The sequence below is a fragment of the Squalius cephalus genome (genome assembly GCF_949319135.1).
Source record: "Squalius cephalus genome assembly, chromosome: 4".
Lineage (NCBI taxonomy): Eukaryota > Metazoa > Chordata > Actinopteri > Cypriniformes > Leuciscidae > Squalius > Squalius cephalus.
The window spans coordinates 6,186,233-6,204,039 of NC_137125.1; the positions used below are offsets into that span (position 1 = coordinate 6,186,233).

The 17,807-nt window shown below is 35.8% G+C and overlaps 1 protein-coding gene and 1 long non-coding RNA gene across 2 annotated transcripts in view; one reads left to right on the top strand and one right to left on the bottom strand.

The window, feature by feature from the left end:
- The window catches only part of LOC307157281 (uncharacterized protein), a 198,580-nt gene that overhangs the window by 171,094 nt on the left and 9,679 nt on the right, over positions 1-17,807 (bottom strand). The gene's annotated exons all lie outside the window — the stretch shown is intronic.
- Positions 11,901-17,643, top strand: LOC307157303. Its single transcript, XR_013820923.1, has 4 exons — positions 11,901-11,952; positions 14,698-14,907; positions 17,325-17,490; positions 17,567-17,643. It is a non-coding gene; the product is annotated as an uncharacterized lncRNA (long non-coding RNA).

The window sequence follows — 17,807 nt, forward strand, 5'->3', positions numbered from 1 at the left end:
CCTCTAAATGCCATCTGAAATTTTCTCCTAGAATGATCATTTTTATGAAGCTTGTATATTTAAGTTAGCTATAGGTGACACGTCACCTGAATGAATGGCTCATTAAGTATGCAGGGACGAGGTCTCACCAGGTGTGAACTACTACATATGCATGATGCTGTTGGAGCGTTTACGCCCCATCCGCATATTGGCTTTCCAAACTAAAAGTGTTTCACAAAACTAAAATCAATGTATCGTTTTTTTGTGGATGATTAGGCAGGATGATTTTCATATCATTTTGAAGAAAAAACACTAGGCGATGAAATCCATTAGTCAAAAGTCTTATTGCCACATATTTAGTATGTGTTTTGTGGCCTTATTTCAGAAACTTTAGTTTTTAGTTTTTTCAATAACCACGCATAAACATTATTCTCTCAAAAATGCAGACATGTACATTCTTGTTGCTCACATATTATGGTAGCCCTGTTTGTGCTAAATAGTGTGTAATTTTTTTTTGCCATTAATATGTTTATAAGCAACTGAAAAAAGCACAAATGTCAGGGCATGTCAGAACATCTCAAGGACCCCAAAAACACCCCAGACCCCAGAGGGTTAAAGCCCGTTGATTAATGTTCTGAATTTTGAGATATACACTTCAATTGTGGTCCTAATTTCGACACCCCTTGTCGACTTTGAGGTTTCTCTAGGACTGCAGCCTTCGGAAAAATGGCAAATAATAACAAAGCGAACTTTTTCAAGGGAGCTACCACGAGGAAGAAACAAGCTAGCATTAGCCTCGCCCCGGCCCAGACCCCGGAGCTAGAGCCGCCTGAAAACACACCTGCGACTGATGACGCCCCTCCAGCGGCAACGGAGGAGAGCACGGGGAGCGACAGCAAAAAGGACGTTTTAGAAGAAATAAAGAAAATGAATGCTACTCTTCAGGTGGTGGCAAAAGATGTCACCGCTATTAAAGACACAACTAAAGAACTGAAAGATTCCGTGGAAGATATAAAAGTGAGGCTGGGAGAGGCGGAACAGCGTATATCAGACATTGAAGATGCTAGCGCGCTTACTGAGGCAAAAGTGGACAAATGCGAGGAGAGGTTGGAGGTGTTATGGTCACGCGTGGAGGACCTTGAAAACCGTAGTAGGAGAAATAATGTACGGATTATTGGACTTAAAGAAGGTGTGGAGGAACCCGGAAAAGTGGATCAATATGTGACGGAGATTCTGGATAAAGCATTTAAGCTTTCTGGAAGTGAATTTGAAATTGAGCGCGCGCATCGTTCCACTGCACCAATGCCGGACCCTAATAAACCTCCCAGGGCGATACTTGTCCGCTTTCTACGTTCATCTGCCAGGGAGAAAGTACTGCGAGTGGCCAGAGAGAAACGGGGGATCGACTGGGAAGGCGCTAAGCTTTCCTTCTTTGAGGATGTTACGAGGGAGTTGGCGGAGAAGAGAAAAGCGTTCAACCCAGCGAAGAAGCGTCTTCGAGAGCTACAAGTGAAGCATAGGCTGGCTTATCCTGCAACACTTATGTTTATGTGGAACGGACAAAAGAAAACGTTCAAAGATGGAAAGAAGGCTGATACATTTCTGCAGGAGTCGACTTAGAGGAGTGCGAGACTTAATGTAACATTATGGAGAAGTGTTTGTCAACTGAAAACTATAAGGTAACAAGCAATGGGCAGAACGGGGCTGCATGGGTTGTGTGCCGTCGTACATCTAATGTGTCTCACGGACCAAGTAAAGTTTTAGAGACTCAAGCTATAGTTAGTTTGGGATGGGTAGGAGGGGAGGGAGGGTAGGGGGTGGTCGCTTAGCAACGTTGTTCTGGGTTGCTATGCAAAGAAGAGTGTTCATTTTGTTCATGTTTGATTTTTCTAAGACAGCTAGTTTGAATGGGCCAGATGTGTTTTGTAATATGGAGTGCCTATATATATATTTGAGTTGTGTAATGTTTTTGGTTTTGGGCAGGTTTGTAAAGTGCACAAGGAGTGTCCCTTCCCTTTTTTTTTTTTTTTTTTTTTTAGAAAGAGATGAATAGGTATATTAAAATAATTTCATGGAACATAAAAGGATGTGGGAACCCAGTTAAAAGGAGGAAGGTTCTGACATACTTAAAATCTAAAAATACAGATATAGCATTTATCCAGGAATCTCACATTGTAGGAGAGGAAGAGGCAAAACATTTTAAAAGAGATTGGGTGGGCACCGTCTTTCATAGTTCATATTCAAGCAAACAAAATGGTGTTTTGATCCTTATTAATAAAAATTTAAGCTTTGTGATGCTGAAAAAATATAATGATAAGGAAGGGCGCATTATATGTTTGGAAGCTTTAATTAACGGGGTGCGAACAATTTTGTGTAATATTTATGCACCTAATAAAGAGGAGCCAGACTTTTTTCATGGAATTAACAAGATAATAGGTGATCGTGAGGGGCAGGTTATATTGGCCGGAGATTTCAACCAGGTGATGGATGGGATAATTGACAAGAGCAAACCCAGGGGTAGGTCTTCACCTAAGGATAGAGAGGCTATTCATTTGCTGACGGAGGATCTGAGCCTAGTAGACATTTGGAGATTAGTTAATCCTAGTTCAAGGGAATATACATTTTATTCTAATTGTCATAAAACATATTCAAGGATAGATTTCGTCTTAATATCAAAGTCTTTGGTAGATGCAGTTGTAGGTTGTGAGATTGGAACCATTGCCATTAGTGATCATGCCACAGTAGAGTTACAAATCGATTTGAACACGGATAAAACAAAGAGGGGTCGCTGGAGGCTCAACACTATGTTGTTGCAAAATAAAATGTTTAGTGAGGAGTTAACAAAGGATCTGGAATTTTTCTTTGAAATAAATATGGGTTCAACAGATAAAGTAGCCACAGTTTGGGAAGCGTCCAAAGCATATATAAGAGGAAAGATAATTGCATATGCGACTTTTAAAAAAAGTAATTTAGAAAGAGAAAAAACTTTGGAAAAAGAAATACGTGAATTGGAGAAGGATTTGGCGAGACAATATTCAAATGATAAATACCAGACTATTTGTAAATTAAAATATCAGTTAAATGATGTTTATAATAAAAAGGCTGAATATGCCTTATTTAGGCTTAGAACAAAATTTTATGAAGGTGGTGAAAAGAATGGTAGATTATTAGCGAGACAACTGAAGCAGCAAGATAACCTAAACAATATATCAATGATTAAAAAAGATAACCAAGGGGTAACCTCATCAAAGGAAATAAATTCAATTTTCAAATCATTCTATCAAGATTTGTATACTTCTGCTGGTGCGTTTAATGAGGAGGAGATGGAGACATTTTTCTCAGGTCTACAATTACCAACTCTCTCTGGTGAACAAAAAACAAAGCTGGATGCACCTATAACGGAAGAAGAGGTCAGAGCTGCTATTTCATCAATGAAAAATGGGAAGTCGCCAGGTTTGGATGGCTTCCCGATTGAATATTATAAGAAATATATTGATATTTTGGCTCCAGTCTTGCATAAAGTTTATCTTGAGGCACTAGAAATAGGCTCCTTACCAGGTACATTTAATGATGCACTAATCTCCCTTATTCCTAAAAAGGATAGGGATATTTCAGATCCAGCGAATTACCGACCAGTAAGCCTTCTAGGAGTTGATTGTAAGATTCTGACTAAGGTTTTAGCCTCCCGCTTGGATAAGATATTGCCAGACATTATCAATGGGGATCAAGTTGGTTTTATTAAGAATAGGTATTCGGGTGATAATATGAGAAGACTTATCCATCTTATACACAAAAGTAAATCTAGTCTAGATCCGGTGGCGGCCTTCTCCCTTGATGCGGAGAAGGCCTTTGACCGGGTAGAATGGGGCTTTCTTATGGCAGCCCTTTTAAGGTTCGGGATCGGGCCTGGATTTTGTAGCTGGGTGAAAACTATATATTCCTGTCCGAGGGCAGCAGTTTTGACAAATGGATTGGTGTCAGACTTTTTCCATCTCTCACGCGGGACCCGTCAAGGGTGTTCTTTGTCCCCACTGCTCTTCACGATATTTTTGGAACCACTGGCTCTAGCTATTCGCGCTAATACAGATATCAGAGGTGTTCACGCAGGGGGTACGGAACACAAGCTGTTTCTGTATGCCGACGACATCTTAGCAGTGTTAACTGATCCCATGCAATCTTTACCGGCGTTGCTCTCATGTGTTGAGTCATATTCAAGGTTGTCAGGTTATAAAATAAATTGGTACAAATCGGAAGGCATGCCGCTTTCAGCATCATGCCATTCTAGGTATATTACTATATTCAATTTCAAGTGTTTACCTTCAGGTATGAAGTATTTAGGAATATTATTAAACCCAAACTTAGAAGACATTATGCTTTCAAATATGGAACCTCTCCTCCTAAAAATAAAAACAAATCTGGATAAATGGGGAAAATTGAATCTTACATTATGGGGTAAAATTAATGTGATTAAAATGGTGGTGGCCCCGCAGTTCAATTATGTTTCCATGATGTTACCTGTAAGAATTCCTTCACATATATTTAGTCAATTTGAGAAGATAATTAAAGATTTTCTGTGGAACAAGAAGAAGCCAAGAGTTAATATAAAGAAAATGTGGGCCTCTAGAGACATTGGGGGAATGGCTCTTCCAAATGTGAAACTGTATAATTTAGCATTTGAAATGTCAAGACTGGTCAAACACTGGACAGGGTTGGACTCTGAACTGAGCTGGATCAAGATTGAACAGGAATTAGTGAGCCCTTTTACGCCCATGGATGTTCTCTCACAGGGATCAGCTAATAATGGACAGGACTTTCATCATAACCCGGTACTCATGTATTCTAAAGCGGTATGGGTAGAGGTACACAAGATTTGTGGAGCATCTCATTTAAGACAACCCTATGCCTCGTTATGGAACAACTCTGCTGCACAGATTGGGAAAAAAACTGTATATTGGAATGAATGGCTTGTCAAAGGCATACACAGGATAAGCGATCTTTATTCAGAGGGAGTGTTTATGTCCTTTGTTGAAATAACCCAAAAATATGGTCTGACTAGGGAAAATAATTTTTGGAAATATTTACAAATAAGGGATTGTATTACCAAAGGGAAATTTACTCAAAGCACAAATGCAGTGGTGGAGTTTTTAAAATTGTCAGGTATAGCACATAGAGCAGCTGTTTTCTACAAATTATTTAACAATTTAAAAAAAGAGATATGTGAAAATTTGAGGACCATTTGGCAGAGAGATCTGAGTTGTGTCATTAGTAAAGAAGATTGGTGCAAAGTTCTGTCACATTCCAATAAATATATAAGAGAGGCCAGGGGTAAATTTACTCAGTACAAATTAATACATAGATGGTATTTCACTCCTTCTAAACTTCACAATGGGAATTATGCCTAATAATATATGCTGGAAATGCAGCTCAGATCCAGGGACATTTCTGCATGCTATTTGGGAATGTGGGACAGTTTACCCCTTTTGGCAAAGAGTACTGGACAGTATAGGAAAGTGGATCGGCTTGACAATACCCATGTCACCAAGATTGTGCTTATTAGGGGATCAGTCTGTGTTACCGGGAGTTTTGAAATATGATTTTGTGGTTATAAAGGTGGGGGTGATTACAGCTGCCCGAGTGATTCTCAGTGTGTGGAAGGATCCATCTCCTCCAGAGTTTAACAGGTGGAAGGAAAATATGCTGAAAATTGTGTCATATGAAAAATTCTTGGCCAGGATTAATGATGATATGGAGGGTTTTGACAAATCTTGGGGACGGGTTTTTGACTGAGATTGATGGATTTTTTTTTTATTGTTTAGTGCGCTTCTCTTTTGTTAAGTCTATTATTTTTGTGGTGTTACATGTATAGGCACTCTATAATTTGATTTTATTGTACCTTTTTTATTTTTTATATGTGTGTATGTCTGTAGTGGTTATTGATAACAGGCCCAAAATGTAAAGGTAAATGTGAATTAATCATGTGTTTGGAAGCTGTTATTTTTGTATTTTTATTTTTATTTATTTTTTTTATTTTTTTTTGTTATGGGTGTTTTGGTTTTATTTTGTTAAAAATGCTTTTAAAAAATAAATAAAGACTTCAATTACAAAAAAAAAAAAAAAAACAGAAGGTAATAATTTGGCCAGGGATTTTTACGTGGGTTGGGTGAGAAAAAAACACTGATATTATGGATTCGGAAGGCACTAAAATCACAGACTCACCCCTATAAATGTTTAAAATACCGGACGTGCCCATGAGAAACAATATTAGCCTCCGAATAGGACTTAACTGACAGTAGCCTATGCTTTCACTGGCCTTTAAAAGCGCTTTTTAATTAAATTAATAATATTGTATAATAATATAATTAAAAATCTAACAACAATCAGTGTAATGACAATTTTATTCTTTGCATGAAAACACTTGAATTAGCCTAATTTAATACTGTCTGGGTGTATTAAAACTTCAGAATTATATTCATATAGACCTGCAACAGTGATAAGGTAAAGCTAAGAGTGGTCCAGACCAACCTTACGAAAGTGTGACTTATGCCTCGTTTCCACTGAGCAGTACGGTACGGTACGGTACGGAACGGTACGCATTTATTTGCGTTTCCACTATCAAAAGTTGTGAATGGTACCAAAATGCCGAACCGTACCGTACCACTTTTTAGGTACCCTTCCATTGGGGTACCTAGCACAGTGGAACGGTACTAAAAGGTGGAGCTAGACTCACTGCAGGACGTTGATTGGTTGACAGAGAGCCGTCACTTGCGCGTGCTACAAGGGGAATGACAACATAAGAAGCGCCATTTTTTAATATACAGTTTAATATAATACTACTGTTACTGTATCACTAAATGTAATTTTAAGAGTTTTTCAGGCGAGAATGTAGTTGTTTAAAGCTCAAATCTGTGGTTTATTTATAAAAATGATTATTTTTTTCCCCCGGTTGTGAGATCCAGGCGTTCAGCGGGGCTCGGCGCTCATGTTTCCCGGCTGGATGAGCCTTTCGTCGGCTAACGTTAATCTTCTGACGTTCGTCGCTTACTCCGACGGTAGTGGTTAAACATGAGATATAATTCGTCTTGTGTAGACCTAACGGGCGATCTTTGCTCTCGTGAATATATAATGAGTTCCCTGTCAATCGTTTTGGCTGAGGGCTAAGTTTAGTTTCATAGGCTATTTGTATTTAACTTTACTTGTAATGTTAGACTAGAGCGCTGCATTTGGATATTTGACTGAATTGTTTGCTTTATTTCTTATTGTATAGCTTCTTGTACCTTTTACTTAAACTTTTATATAGGCTATTATTGATAAAACTGAAATTTTACAAAAAGACATATGGTTTCTTTTCATTTTTTTATTACAAGATTATCACTGATGTTTATTGCAACATTTGTACAAATGCATATATTGCCTGGAATATGTTTAATTTTTTTTTATTTAAACGAAAAGAGGTAACGTTAGGGTTGTGTTTTAAATTTCGTTTTGTTATAAATAGAATAACGTATAACGTGCAGTGAATAATCAATATGCGTTCCGCATGAACCACATTTGTGTCCCTATAATGTTTAATTTATTTAAATGAAAACGAAAAGAGGCAGAGTGGTGTTTTATAACAGATTTCGTTTTATTGTTGCTTAAAATGTACAGAGCAAGTTAACAGAGATAACCGGAGTAGCAGAGCGACGCTTTAAGAACGCGCTGTACCATTTGCATGTAGGAGTCGCACATGGCGTGTACAAACTTTGCGTACTTGATATTGAGAAAAGCCTAATGTCAGCGCTTGTCTTCTTGTGACAAACATGTCGAGGAGCAAGAACAAGATCTGCTGCATGTCATCCATTGTAGTTTACTATGTTCTTCTTCGAGCGAAAATGACGTTGATCGAAACACCACGCCTATCAAGTAAGGGTACTGTTGGCAGTGGAAACGCTAGCCAGATCATGGTTAACAGACCCGAACCGTACCGTACTGTCCCGTACCGTACCGGACTGCTCAGTGGAAACGAGGCATTACAGAAGATATACTTAGTGAACGAACGTTTCGGGAATCGTGCCATAACATCAAGAGAGAGAACCAGGCCCTGTTTATTTTTAAGTGACACATTCTACATTGATTAAAAAAGAAAAATCAAATGTTTTTAATGGCAGTATTATTTTATACAGAAATAAAGTATTTATAATTCAGATGCGAATAAAGTTTGTGTTAATTAAAATGAAGGAAAACAAATATATTAATCTGAAATATAGCAAATACATTTTAAATTCATTCAGGTACAATTACCAAACATATCTCAAGGTCTTTTTATTAATTTGATTAATAAAGTAATTATATAAAACTATTGTCAGTGCACTACAAATAAACTGGTTCTATGCCTTTACTTTATTAATAAAACTTATTTAAAGCTGCAATAAATTTGAGCAAGTACATAACCAGCCAGAGTTCAAACTCTCTGCTTGCCTTACCTTGATTCAAAACGGTAAGCTTGTAATAATGTTTTTAACTCCAGTGGTACTGGTGGATTTCCGCGGGAATTTCGAGCATGTCTTTGCGTCATTACGCCACATCTGTACACATAAAGAAGAGTCTTGGCTAGTCAACTATGAGTGTGAGGATGTTGGAGGTGGAGATTTATAGCCTTTTCTCACAGCACTTGATATAATTAAACTTATCAATTTGATGGCGGATCCAGAAAAGTTCAAATGACAATCACCAGGAGATTCACCCTTTGTAAAACGAGAAAGAATTCAGAGAAAAAGAGAGACTGCAACCGGCTCATGTGAAAACAAGGATAAATAACTGAAGGGCATTAAATGTAGTCACACAATGCTGATGTTGTTAACATTAACAATTTGAAAACAAAGTATAATTTGCACGGTGACGTGATATGATAAGCAATCGTTAGATTAAATTGGCGCGATTTACTGCAATGCTTTTTCCCCTTAGTTGGTCAGAACAAAAGTGGATGTTACTTGTTCAGATTTACATTTTCTGGTGAAAATTCTTATGTTGCTCATACTTCCAAAAAGTATAATCTGTGATTCCGAATGACAGTATCCACACCGGCGCGGTGATTGACAGCTGCACATTCTTCTCAAAACATTGGATTCATCCGCGCTGTGCCGTGCTGAGGCACAACCCACGTGAAGTTGATAATTCCGCGAATAACTGCAATTGCAGATTTCGAACAGAGATGGCGACAAAGAGGAAGAACTGCGGACTGCAGCTTTAAAAAATATAAGGTTTAAGACATTTATTTTACTTTGTTGGTACAGCCTGAGACATGCAAAATAAATAAATAAATGCCTTGTACATTTTTGTTTTGCTTTTCCCTCGAACCGTGATGTCTGACCCGAGGTATGAACCGAACCGTGACTTCTGTGTACCGTTCCATCCCTAGTGTGAGCACACTTGGGAAGTTTCAGATCAAATTCACTGCAAGCCCCCCAATAAAATTTAATTGAGTTGCACTACCCTAGACTTAACATACATACCAGTTCAGACATGAAGTTTGGGTTTGCCAGTTTTTCTTCCATGATTTCCACATCCCTAACTGTCTTTAGGGGGAAACCCTCTGGGGTAGAAGAGACGGTGGTGCTAATGTTGCCACGCTGTTGTAGAAGCGTTTGTAGCATCCTCCCCTGGAGCATTGTTAAGATGCGAACAAACATGTTGTCCCTGATTTGTCTTCGAGTGGTTTCTGGTGACGTGGTGATGAGTTGAAACCTCGGGCCATCTAAGGTTACCCAATGGTGGTGGAAGTGGAGCAGGTGCACTGTACAAAAATCCACACTGTAAAAATCTTGTACAACAAAAAAAATCTTAGTACTAATTTCCCCTAGCTTTTTCTTTTTGTCTCAAGTTTTGTAAATAACAGTACAAACTGAAAATAAGTTGTGATACAAAAAAAAAAAAGGTTTAGTTGAGTCAACTTGACATTATTTGTTTTCTGGAGATATGCCACTATTCTGTAACAAATATTTTGTAGTTGAGCCAATTCAACATTTTGTGTCTATTGGAAACAGAAGTTCTTATTAAGAATAAACATGTTCTAATCACTTTTGGTCAGAAATAAGATTAGTGATTTATTCTAGTTTATGAGGGTGAAAACTTCATTCATGATCATCTTGGTTTCTTTCTTTCAAAGCAACAAATTATGTGTTTTGTTAAACACTGTTCAAAGACCACAAACTCACAAAAAAGCCAAGAATCAAACCACCCTACCAAAGGAAACGCTCATCACCAAAATGGTACATTTTGATGACCTCACTAGAGGGTGGATGGAGGTGTAGGCCTGATTTGGCTGCCGGACCAATTGTCATCATCCTCATCCTCACTGGACAAAATCACTCGCCTAGAAATTTATAATATACAAGCACAATCAATGAGTTAAAGCATTTTAAAAACAGTTGGTTAAAAAATATATATACATTTTGGACAACAGGTGATACCACTATACACAGGGTTTGTACATATTTCCACTAGAGAATTTCCATGACTGATCTATATACAGTATGACAACACTCTGGGTACCAGAGAGACCCTCACATGGATCCTTAACGTCTGTTCCAACACCCCATTCCCCCTTCAGGCATGCACACATCAATTTGTATACATCTCTTTTTCCCCCTAAACATGTGATTGTTACTTTTATTAATTATGTTTAATTTTATTTATTGGTTAATTGTATATCTGTTGTTTACCTCCCTCGTTTTGACAGCTCTGAGCCAAATACACTTAACAAAACTCCCACAAAACTTGTCCTTCCTGTGTCATTGGGAAATTCACATTTTCATCATCCATTTAGTAGTAGTAGTTCAAATAGCCTCACCTCTTTTTGCGCTTCCCCCTTCCCGTCTTCTCTGTAGAATCAGACTCGGTTGGTACATCGGTGTTCAGTTCATACTCAACTAATTTTGTGCGGGCAATTTCATACGTTGCTTTGAGAGACAGACAAATGAGTGGCAATTAGTTTCATTCAGAGCTAATTTAAACCGAATCAACAGTGAACTCCTCATGTCAGATAAACTCATACAAATGGACACCTTACCGACTTTTCTCTTGACAGTCAACTTATTTATTTTTTATTTATTTTATTTGTTCTGCACGGATATCACATGGATACAGTACAAGGAGGGGAACGAAACCCAATTGGGTTTATACAGAGTTCCACTCCACTTGCATGAATAAACAAAAAAAGCACGCAGACAAATAAGTTGAATAATAAAGAGGGGAAAAACATATTTTCAGAAGCATAATTATCCTAATGGAAGTAACTTCAAGTTACAGATGTTGAAGGGTAAAGGTAAAGGTAAAGGAGGAACAAAAGTAAAGAGCAGCATATGAGAGTCAGTAAGACTATAGTATACTGCAGGGAACTATAACAAAAAAACTATCATTGTAAAATCAAAAGGTCTTTCAACTGTTTTTTAAAGACAAGCAGAGAAGACATGGATCTTAGGGACAAACTTAATTCACTCCATAGTTGAGGACCCCTAAAGCTGAGGTCAGTTTTGTGACCTGAAGTTCTAGAGAACGGTAAGACAAGATTTATTTCACTATGCCTTGTATGATGGATATGAGTATCTGAAATAAAAGTAAAGAAGTGTTGTAATGTTGGTGGGAAATCTTCTCTCTTATAAATAAACTTATGAATAAATATGCATGATAAATAGACATTAACTTTCTCAATTGATAAAATCTTGTATCTGAGAAATAGCAACCCATTCTCACTCCCAGGGCGTCAAAAACTGAAGCATGGTCAAGTGCCTTCCGCGTCACAACGGAGACGTCGAAGGTACCCCTAGGCGTCACTTAATTGACGAACAAGGAACTCCATTGATTTCAACGGGTTCCCCTAGGCGTCACTTTATTGACGAACAAGGAACTCCATTGATTTCAACGGTTTGCCTTAAGCGTCAGAATAAGACGCAAAAGGCAAATTAGGCTACGTCATCGAAATTTTCTAAAGCTCTGGTAAGAAATAAGGCCTAATAAATTTGTTTTTTATAGCTAAGTTTGTATAGCTACATAAATGTATTTAATGTCCATAAATCCGCTTTTTAGTATTATCTGTAGAAGACTTTTATCTGGGCTAGGCTACCTCCAGCAACTCCAAACTTTAAAATCCATAACGCATGTGTGTATACATGTATACATACATATACACACATGTACGCAATGTGCATAAAATGTACGAAAAAATATAAAAATACAAATAAATAAATAAATGAATGAATGAATGAATGAATGAATGAATTAATTAATTAATTAATTAATAATAAGGATACAGTAGGCCTAAACAATCATTTAATTATGCATTATAAAAACGCATATATATATACTTCTGGCCTGTTTCTTATTGTGAAAAAAAAGATTAAAACACACACACATTTATATTTATAGATTTGAGATCTTTAGGCTATTTTTACATTTGATGCCAGGGACATTAATAAATTAATTATCAGCTCGCTATTAATGTTATCTGTAGAATCTGCGATATTACGTGCTTTTACTGTTGTGGTTCTTATGTTGGCCAATCAAAACATAACAAACTCTTACACATAATCAACCGGGTATTTTTATGGAGTAATTGTTGGTTTATAATTAATAAATGTAAAATATTGTAATATATATATATATATATATATATATATAATAAAAGCAATGCCACCAATTTTTTATTTTTGTATTTTTGTATTTTTTTCTGGCATCCTGTTCTCGCGGTAAGTCCTGTCGTGCTTTCAATGCTATATCTCGTCTTTGCACGGTAGGTTCTGGTGTTCTTCTGGTACATAATTTAGATAAAGAATTTTTCTTGGAATCATTGTACTTTTTTGTGCATCATGTTCACACGTCTATCAGGGTTGTGTTATATATATATATATATATATATATTAGAGGTGGGCATAGATTAATTTTTTTAATCTAGATTAATCTAGATTAATTTTGAAATTAATCTAGATTAATCTAGATTAAAATGGCTCATTTGAATTCTGCCGAAAGCATTCAGAATATGTGTGCTACCCAAATAATGACTATAAAAGTAAGTCTGAGAACGGGTTTCTCAAGCCAGGTGGCGCATTAGACCAGGGGCTCATCTCCTGTTTCCAAAATGCATCACAAACTGCTTGAGAAAGCTGTTCTACTCATACTGTAAAAGGTCACTACTGTACTGTTACCGTCCGTAGGCAACATTAGGTAGGCCTATGTTATTATCAACTACTATAGGCTATCAATTAGGGATGGGCGATATGGCCTAAAATCTATATTGTGATATACATTGCAGCCTCTTGCGATAACGATATACAGTATACTATAACAAAACCATTTCAGAACAGGTTACACAGACCCTGCTAAACAACTGCTAAATGTATTTTTTAAAGGGTGTATGTAGTTTTGAGAACATATATTGTGCAAAACTGTAAGTATACAACATAATTTTGCAGATAAATCAAATTTAAGTACACTAGGTGCAGATACTTAAGTAAGGTCTAATGTTTATTATAGCTTGGAGCTTATGAAACCCCAAATTTAAAGTTAGAATATTGTCTAACTGATGTCTTTTCAGTTAAAAAGAAACACAACAACGATTCTTAAAATCGGGCGTAGACAGAGATTATGTGTTAACGTTACACCTACTGGAATGGGAATAATACGCGCGCGCTGGTATTCAGTGATATCATGTTTCGTTTTGAATTTGAGGTGGTAGAACGGATTAGTCGTGTGTTAACTTACCGAACCGTTACCCCACACACTCTGTCTATAGTTTGCTGCTGTTTGTCGGACGGCTTAAATCCGAACCAAGTCCAAATAATGGATGTTGCAGCTTTCACTTTCAGCCGTGTATGCGTTGCGGCTGGGTTTACCTCGCGGCCGCGGGTAGATTGCGTCATCATAGCTTGTGTAGTAGAGCCATCTCCCAACCCAACTTGGGGAATAGATTAACGGCGATATTTTTTTTATCGCGCGATAAGAGTCTCGCGTTAACGCAGCGCGTTAACGCCGATAACGGCCCACCACTAATATATATATATATATATATATATATATATATATATATATTTCATTTTATTTTTTATTAAGAATAAAAGCCATACCTAAAACCTATTGACGGGTGCTAATGATACCTGGTCATGTATGATGATACATGCTATGTAGGCTATATAGTGGCCTGCTACGTCCATTAGCATGTTAGCTAATACTTTATAATTTGGGGTTTATCAGATACTTTATGACCTGGGATTTGTGTTAGACTGCCATAATAGACTAATTAAATAATGGATGGTTTACTTTTTATTATTTACATAGAAAATCGACTTGGTCTATGTCCATGCACAGATTTCACAGATATAATTGTGATATAATTGTATAATTGTGATATAATTTCTACAAGTGTATGTATATGTACATTTGTTATACAGAATATGAGACTTATATGTGCTTATATGGTATTTGCATTAATACACATACTGTAATGATAAGTCAAAAAAATAACTAGTTTGAATGAATTTTCATTTAAAGTATTTATTTTGCATACATTATGTCATGCATTCAAATAAATATGATCTAATTATTATCTAATTTTCTGTTCACACCACTACACCTTCTACTATACAGTATACTGTAGTTTCCAAACAGAAAACTCAGGTAGAAAACTCCAATTGTAGCAGTTGCCTGCACTTGCTTTGTATGCATTGTACTTTTTTTTTTTTTTTTTAGATCAAAATGACAAAGCCAAAAAAGACACCATGTCCCCACTGCCAGGCACTCAACAATGCCAGCTCCAAAACATGTAAAACATGTTTTGCTAGTTTAACCCTCAGACAGAGAGTCAAAAACAAGCAGAAGTATATCGAAGAGAGTGCATGGATGTCCAGCACAAAAAAACACAGAAATGCTGCTCGTGTGGTGGATTCTGCCCGCATTGCTGTAAGTCTTGTTCTGCAAATATAGTATCAGTATATATTCTGTTCATAGTAGCCTATATAGATACTGTCCTGTACTGAAATGAATGAGGTAAATACAAAATTATACAGATAACATATTATTCACTGGGTATAGGTGAAGTATTCTCATATTTATAATTCTTATGTCAATATAATATAAGCATACGTATATATAACTATGAATTATTAAATAGTAAAAATCTGTTATTTTAAAAAGTAATGTTATATATATATATATATATATATATATATATATATATATATATACAGTGCTATGCATAAGTTTAGACACCCATACTAAAGTTGACTAAAAAGAGGAATAAAAAATCCTCTTTTGAAAAACTGAACTTAATGCCTTAATTAAAAAAATTAGGAAAAATCCAACCTTTAAGGACACCAATTTTCTTTGTGAATGAATAATGTATCGTAAATAAATAAATGTTCTTCCTTAAAATACAGGGTGCATAAGTTTGGACACCCCTATGTTAAATTCCAATAGAGGCAGGCAGATTTTTATTTATAAGTATTTTTTTTTTTTTTTTTTTAGGATACTATGCATCCTGATAAAGTTCCCTTGGCCTTTGGAATTAAAATAGCCCCACATCATCACATAGCCTTCACCATACCTAGAGATTGGCATGGTTTTATTTCAGTTAGCCTAATAGCTAGTAGTTTAATAGTTATAATAGTTTGATTTGCATTGAGAGATGATCTTATGGAAAGTACTCCATGCCAATCTCTAGGTATGGTGAAGGCTATGTGATGATGTGGGGCTATTTTAATTCCAGAGGCCAAGGGAACTTTATCAGGATGCATAGTATTCTGGATCCATGAAGTAACTGGCCTTTAAAAATAAAAATCTGCCTGCCTCTATGGGAATTTAACATAGGGGTGTCCAGACTTATGCACCCTGTATTTTAAGGAAGAACATTTATTTATTTACGATACATTATTCATTCACAAAGAAAATTGGTGTCCTTAAAGGTTGGATTTTTCCTATTTTTTTAAATTAAGGCATTAAGTTCAATTTCCAAAAGATGATTTTTTTATTCCACTTTTTAGTAAACTTTAGCATGGGTGTCTAAACTTATGCATAGCACTGTATATATATATATATATATATATATATATATATATATATATATATATATATATATATATATAATTATGATAATACTTTGTTACATTTCTATAGCGCTTTTCTGGGTATATATATATAATTTTTAAAATAACAGATTTTTACTAATTATATATATGTTTAATTATATATATATATATATATATATATATATATATATATATATATATATATATATATATATATATTCTTACTTGTAGCAACTCATAATGGTAATAAAATGCTTATACTGTAATCACTTTCTCAAAACGTAAAAAAATACTGAGCTCATAATGTAATAACAATTTTTACATTTTGAGAAATGTATTACATTAGAAACTTGCACAACATATCATATTTCCATTACTGTAATAGCTTTTAAAATGGAATTCCAATGTTTTTTGTTAAATTAATATATATGTAATATTAATTGCATGAATATTTAAATGTTGCATTTTGCAGGTAGTTTAAAGGGATACTCCACTTTTTTGGAAATAGGTTCATTTTACAACTCCCCAGAGTTAAACAGTTGAGTTTTATCATTTTGGAATCCATTCAGCCAATCTCCGGGTCTGGCGGTACCACTTTTAGCATAGCTTAGCATAATGAATTATGCGGACAAGACCATCACAACTTTTCATTTTCCGTCAGTCTTAGTACACGATGTAACTACAGAAGAGTCAAGTGTTAAATAGGAAAAATATCAAAACTCTTTGGTAATTTTTTTGAGAGAGATGCTAATGGTCTTGTCCGGTTCAATTCATTATGCTAAGCTATGCTAAAAGTGGTCCCGCCAGACCCGGAGATCGGCCGAATGGATTTGAAAACTGTAAAACTCAACTGTTTAACTCTGGGGGAGTTGTAAAATGAGCCTATACCAAAAAAAGTGGAGTATCCCTTTAAGACTGGATTTAGATTTTTTTTCAATGTATTGTAAGGGAATACTAATATTTTTATGTTTTAAAAGCTATTACATTAATGAAATATGATATGTTTTGGTAAGTTTCTATTGTAATACATTTCTCAAAATGTAAAAATTGTTATTACATTATGAGCTCAAGATTTTATTATATTTTGAGAAAATCATTACATCATGAACATTTCACTAATAATGTAATACTTATTTCATTATGTGCAGTTTTTACATTATGTGCAGTTATTACATTATGTGCAGTTATTACATTATGAGTTGCTACATTTCTCAATTAAACATTTAGACAAGTCCCTGCTTACCATTATGAATATACCGATACTTATTGACTGTCTGTGCATTTGTTTTACAGGTTAAGAAATTGGAGGTACTTGGCTATAAGCCAATTCTCTTCATTTCTAAAGAGAAAAGAAATGGGTTTGTGGCTGAAGTCATCACTTCAATGGGTCCCTTTGCAGTTGGACCACTTCAAACCATCTTTGAAAGGATGACTAGTCTTTATGAAATTTGTATTAAAAGTAAGTATTTCGTATGATTTACACATGCAATATTCAAAGAAATATTTTCAAATTTTCTTTCAAAAATTTCTCATAGATTACATGAGGCTTCAAAACCAAACCAGTACTGCTGAAACTGTCTGCCAGCACCCGACTTCCGCCCTTTCTCCTCCATCTTCTTCCTCCTCTTTTGACACCCTTCCTTCTCCTTCATCTTCTTCCTCCAGCCTTCCTCCTTCTTCCTCCTCTTTCTACACCCTTCCACCTCCTCCATCTTCTTCCTCCAGCCTTCCTCCTTCTTCCTCCTCTTTTGACACCCTTCCTCCTCCTCCATCTTC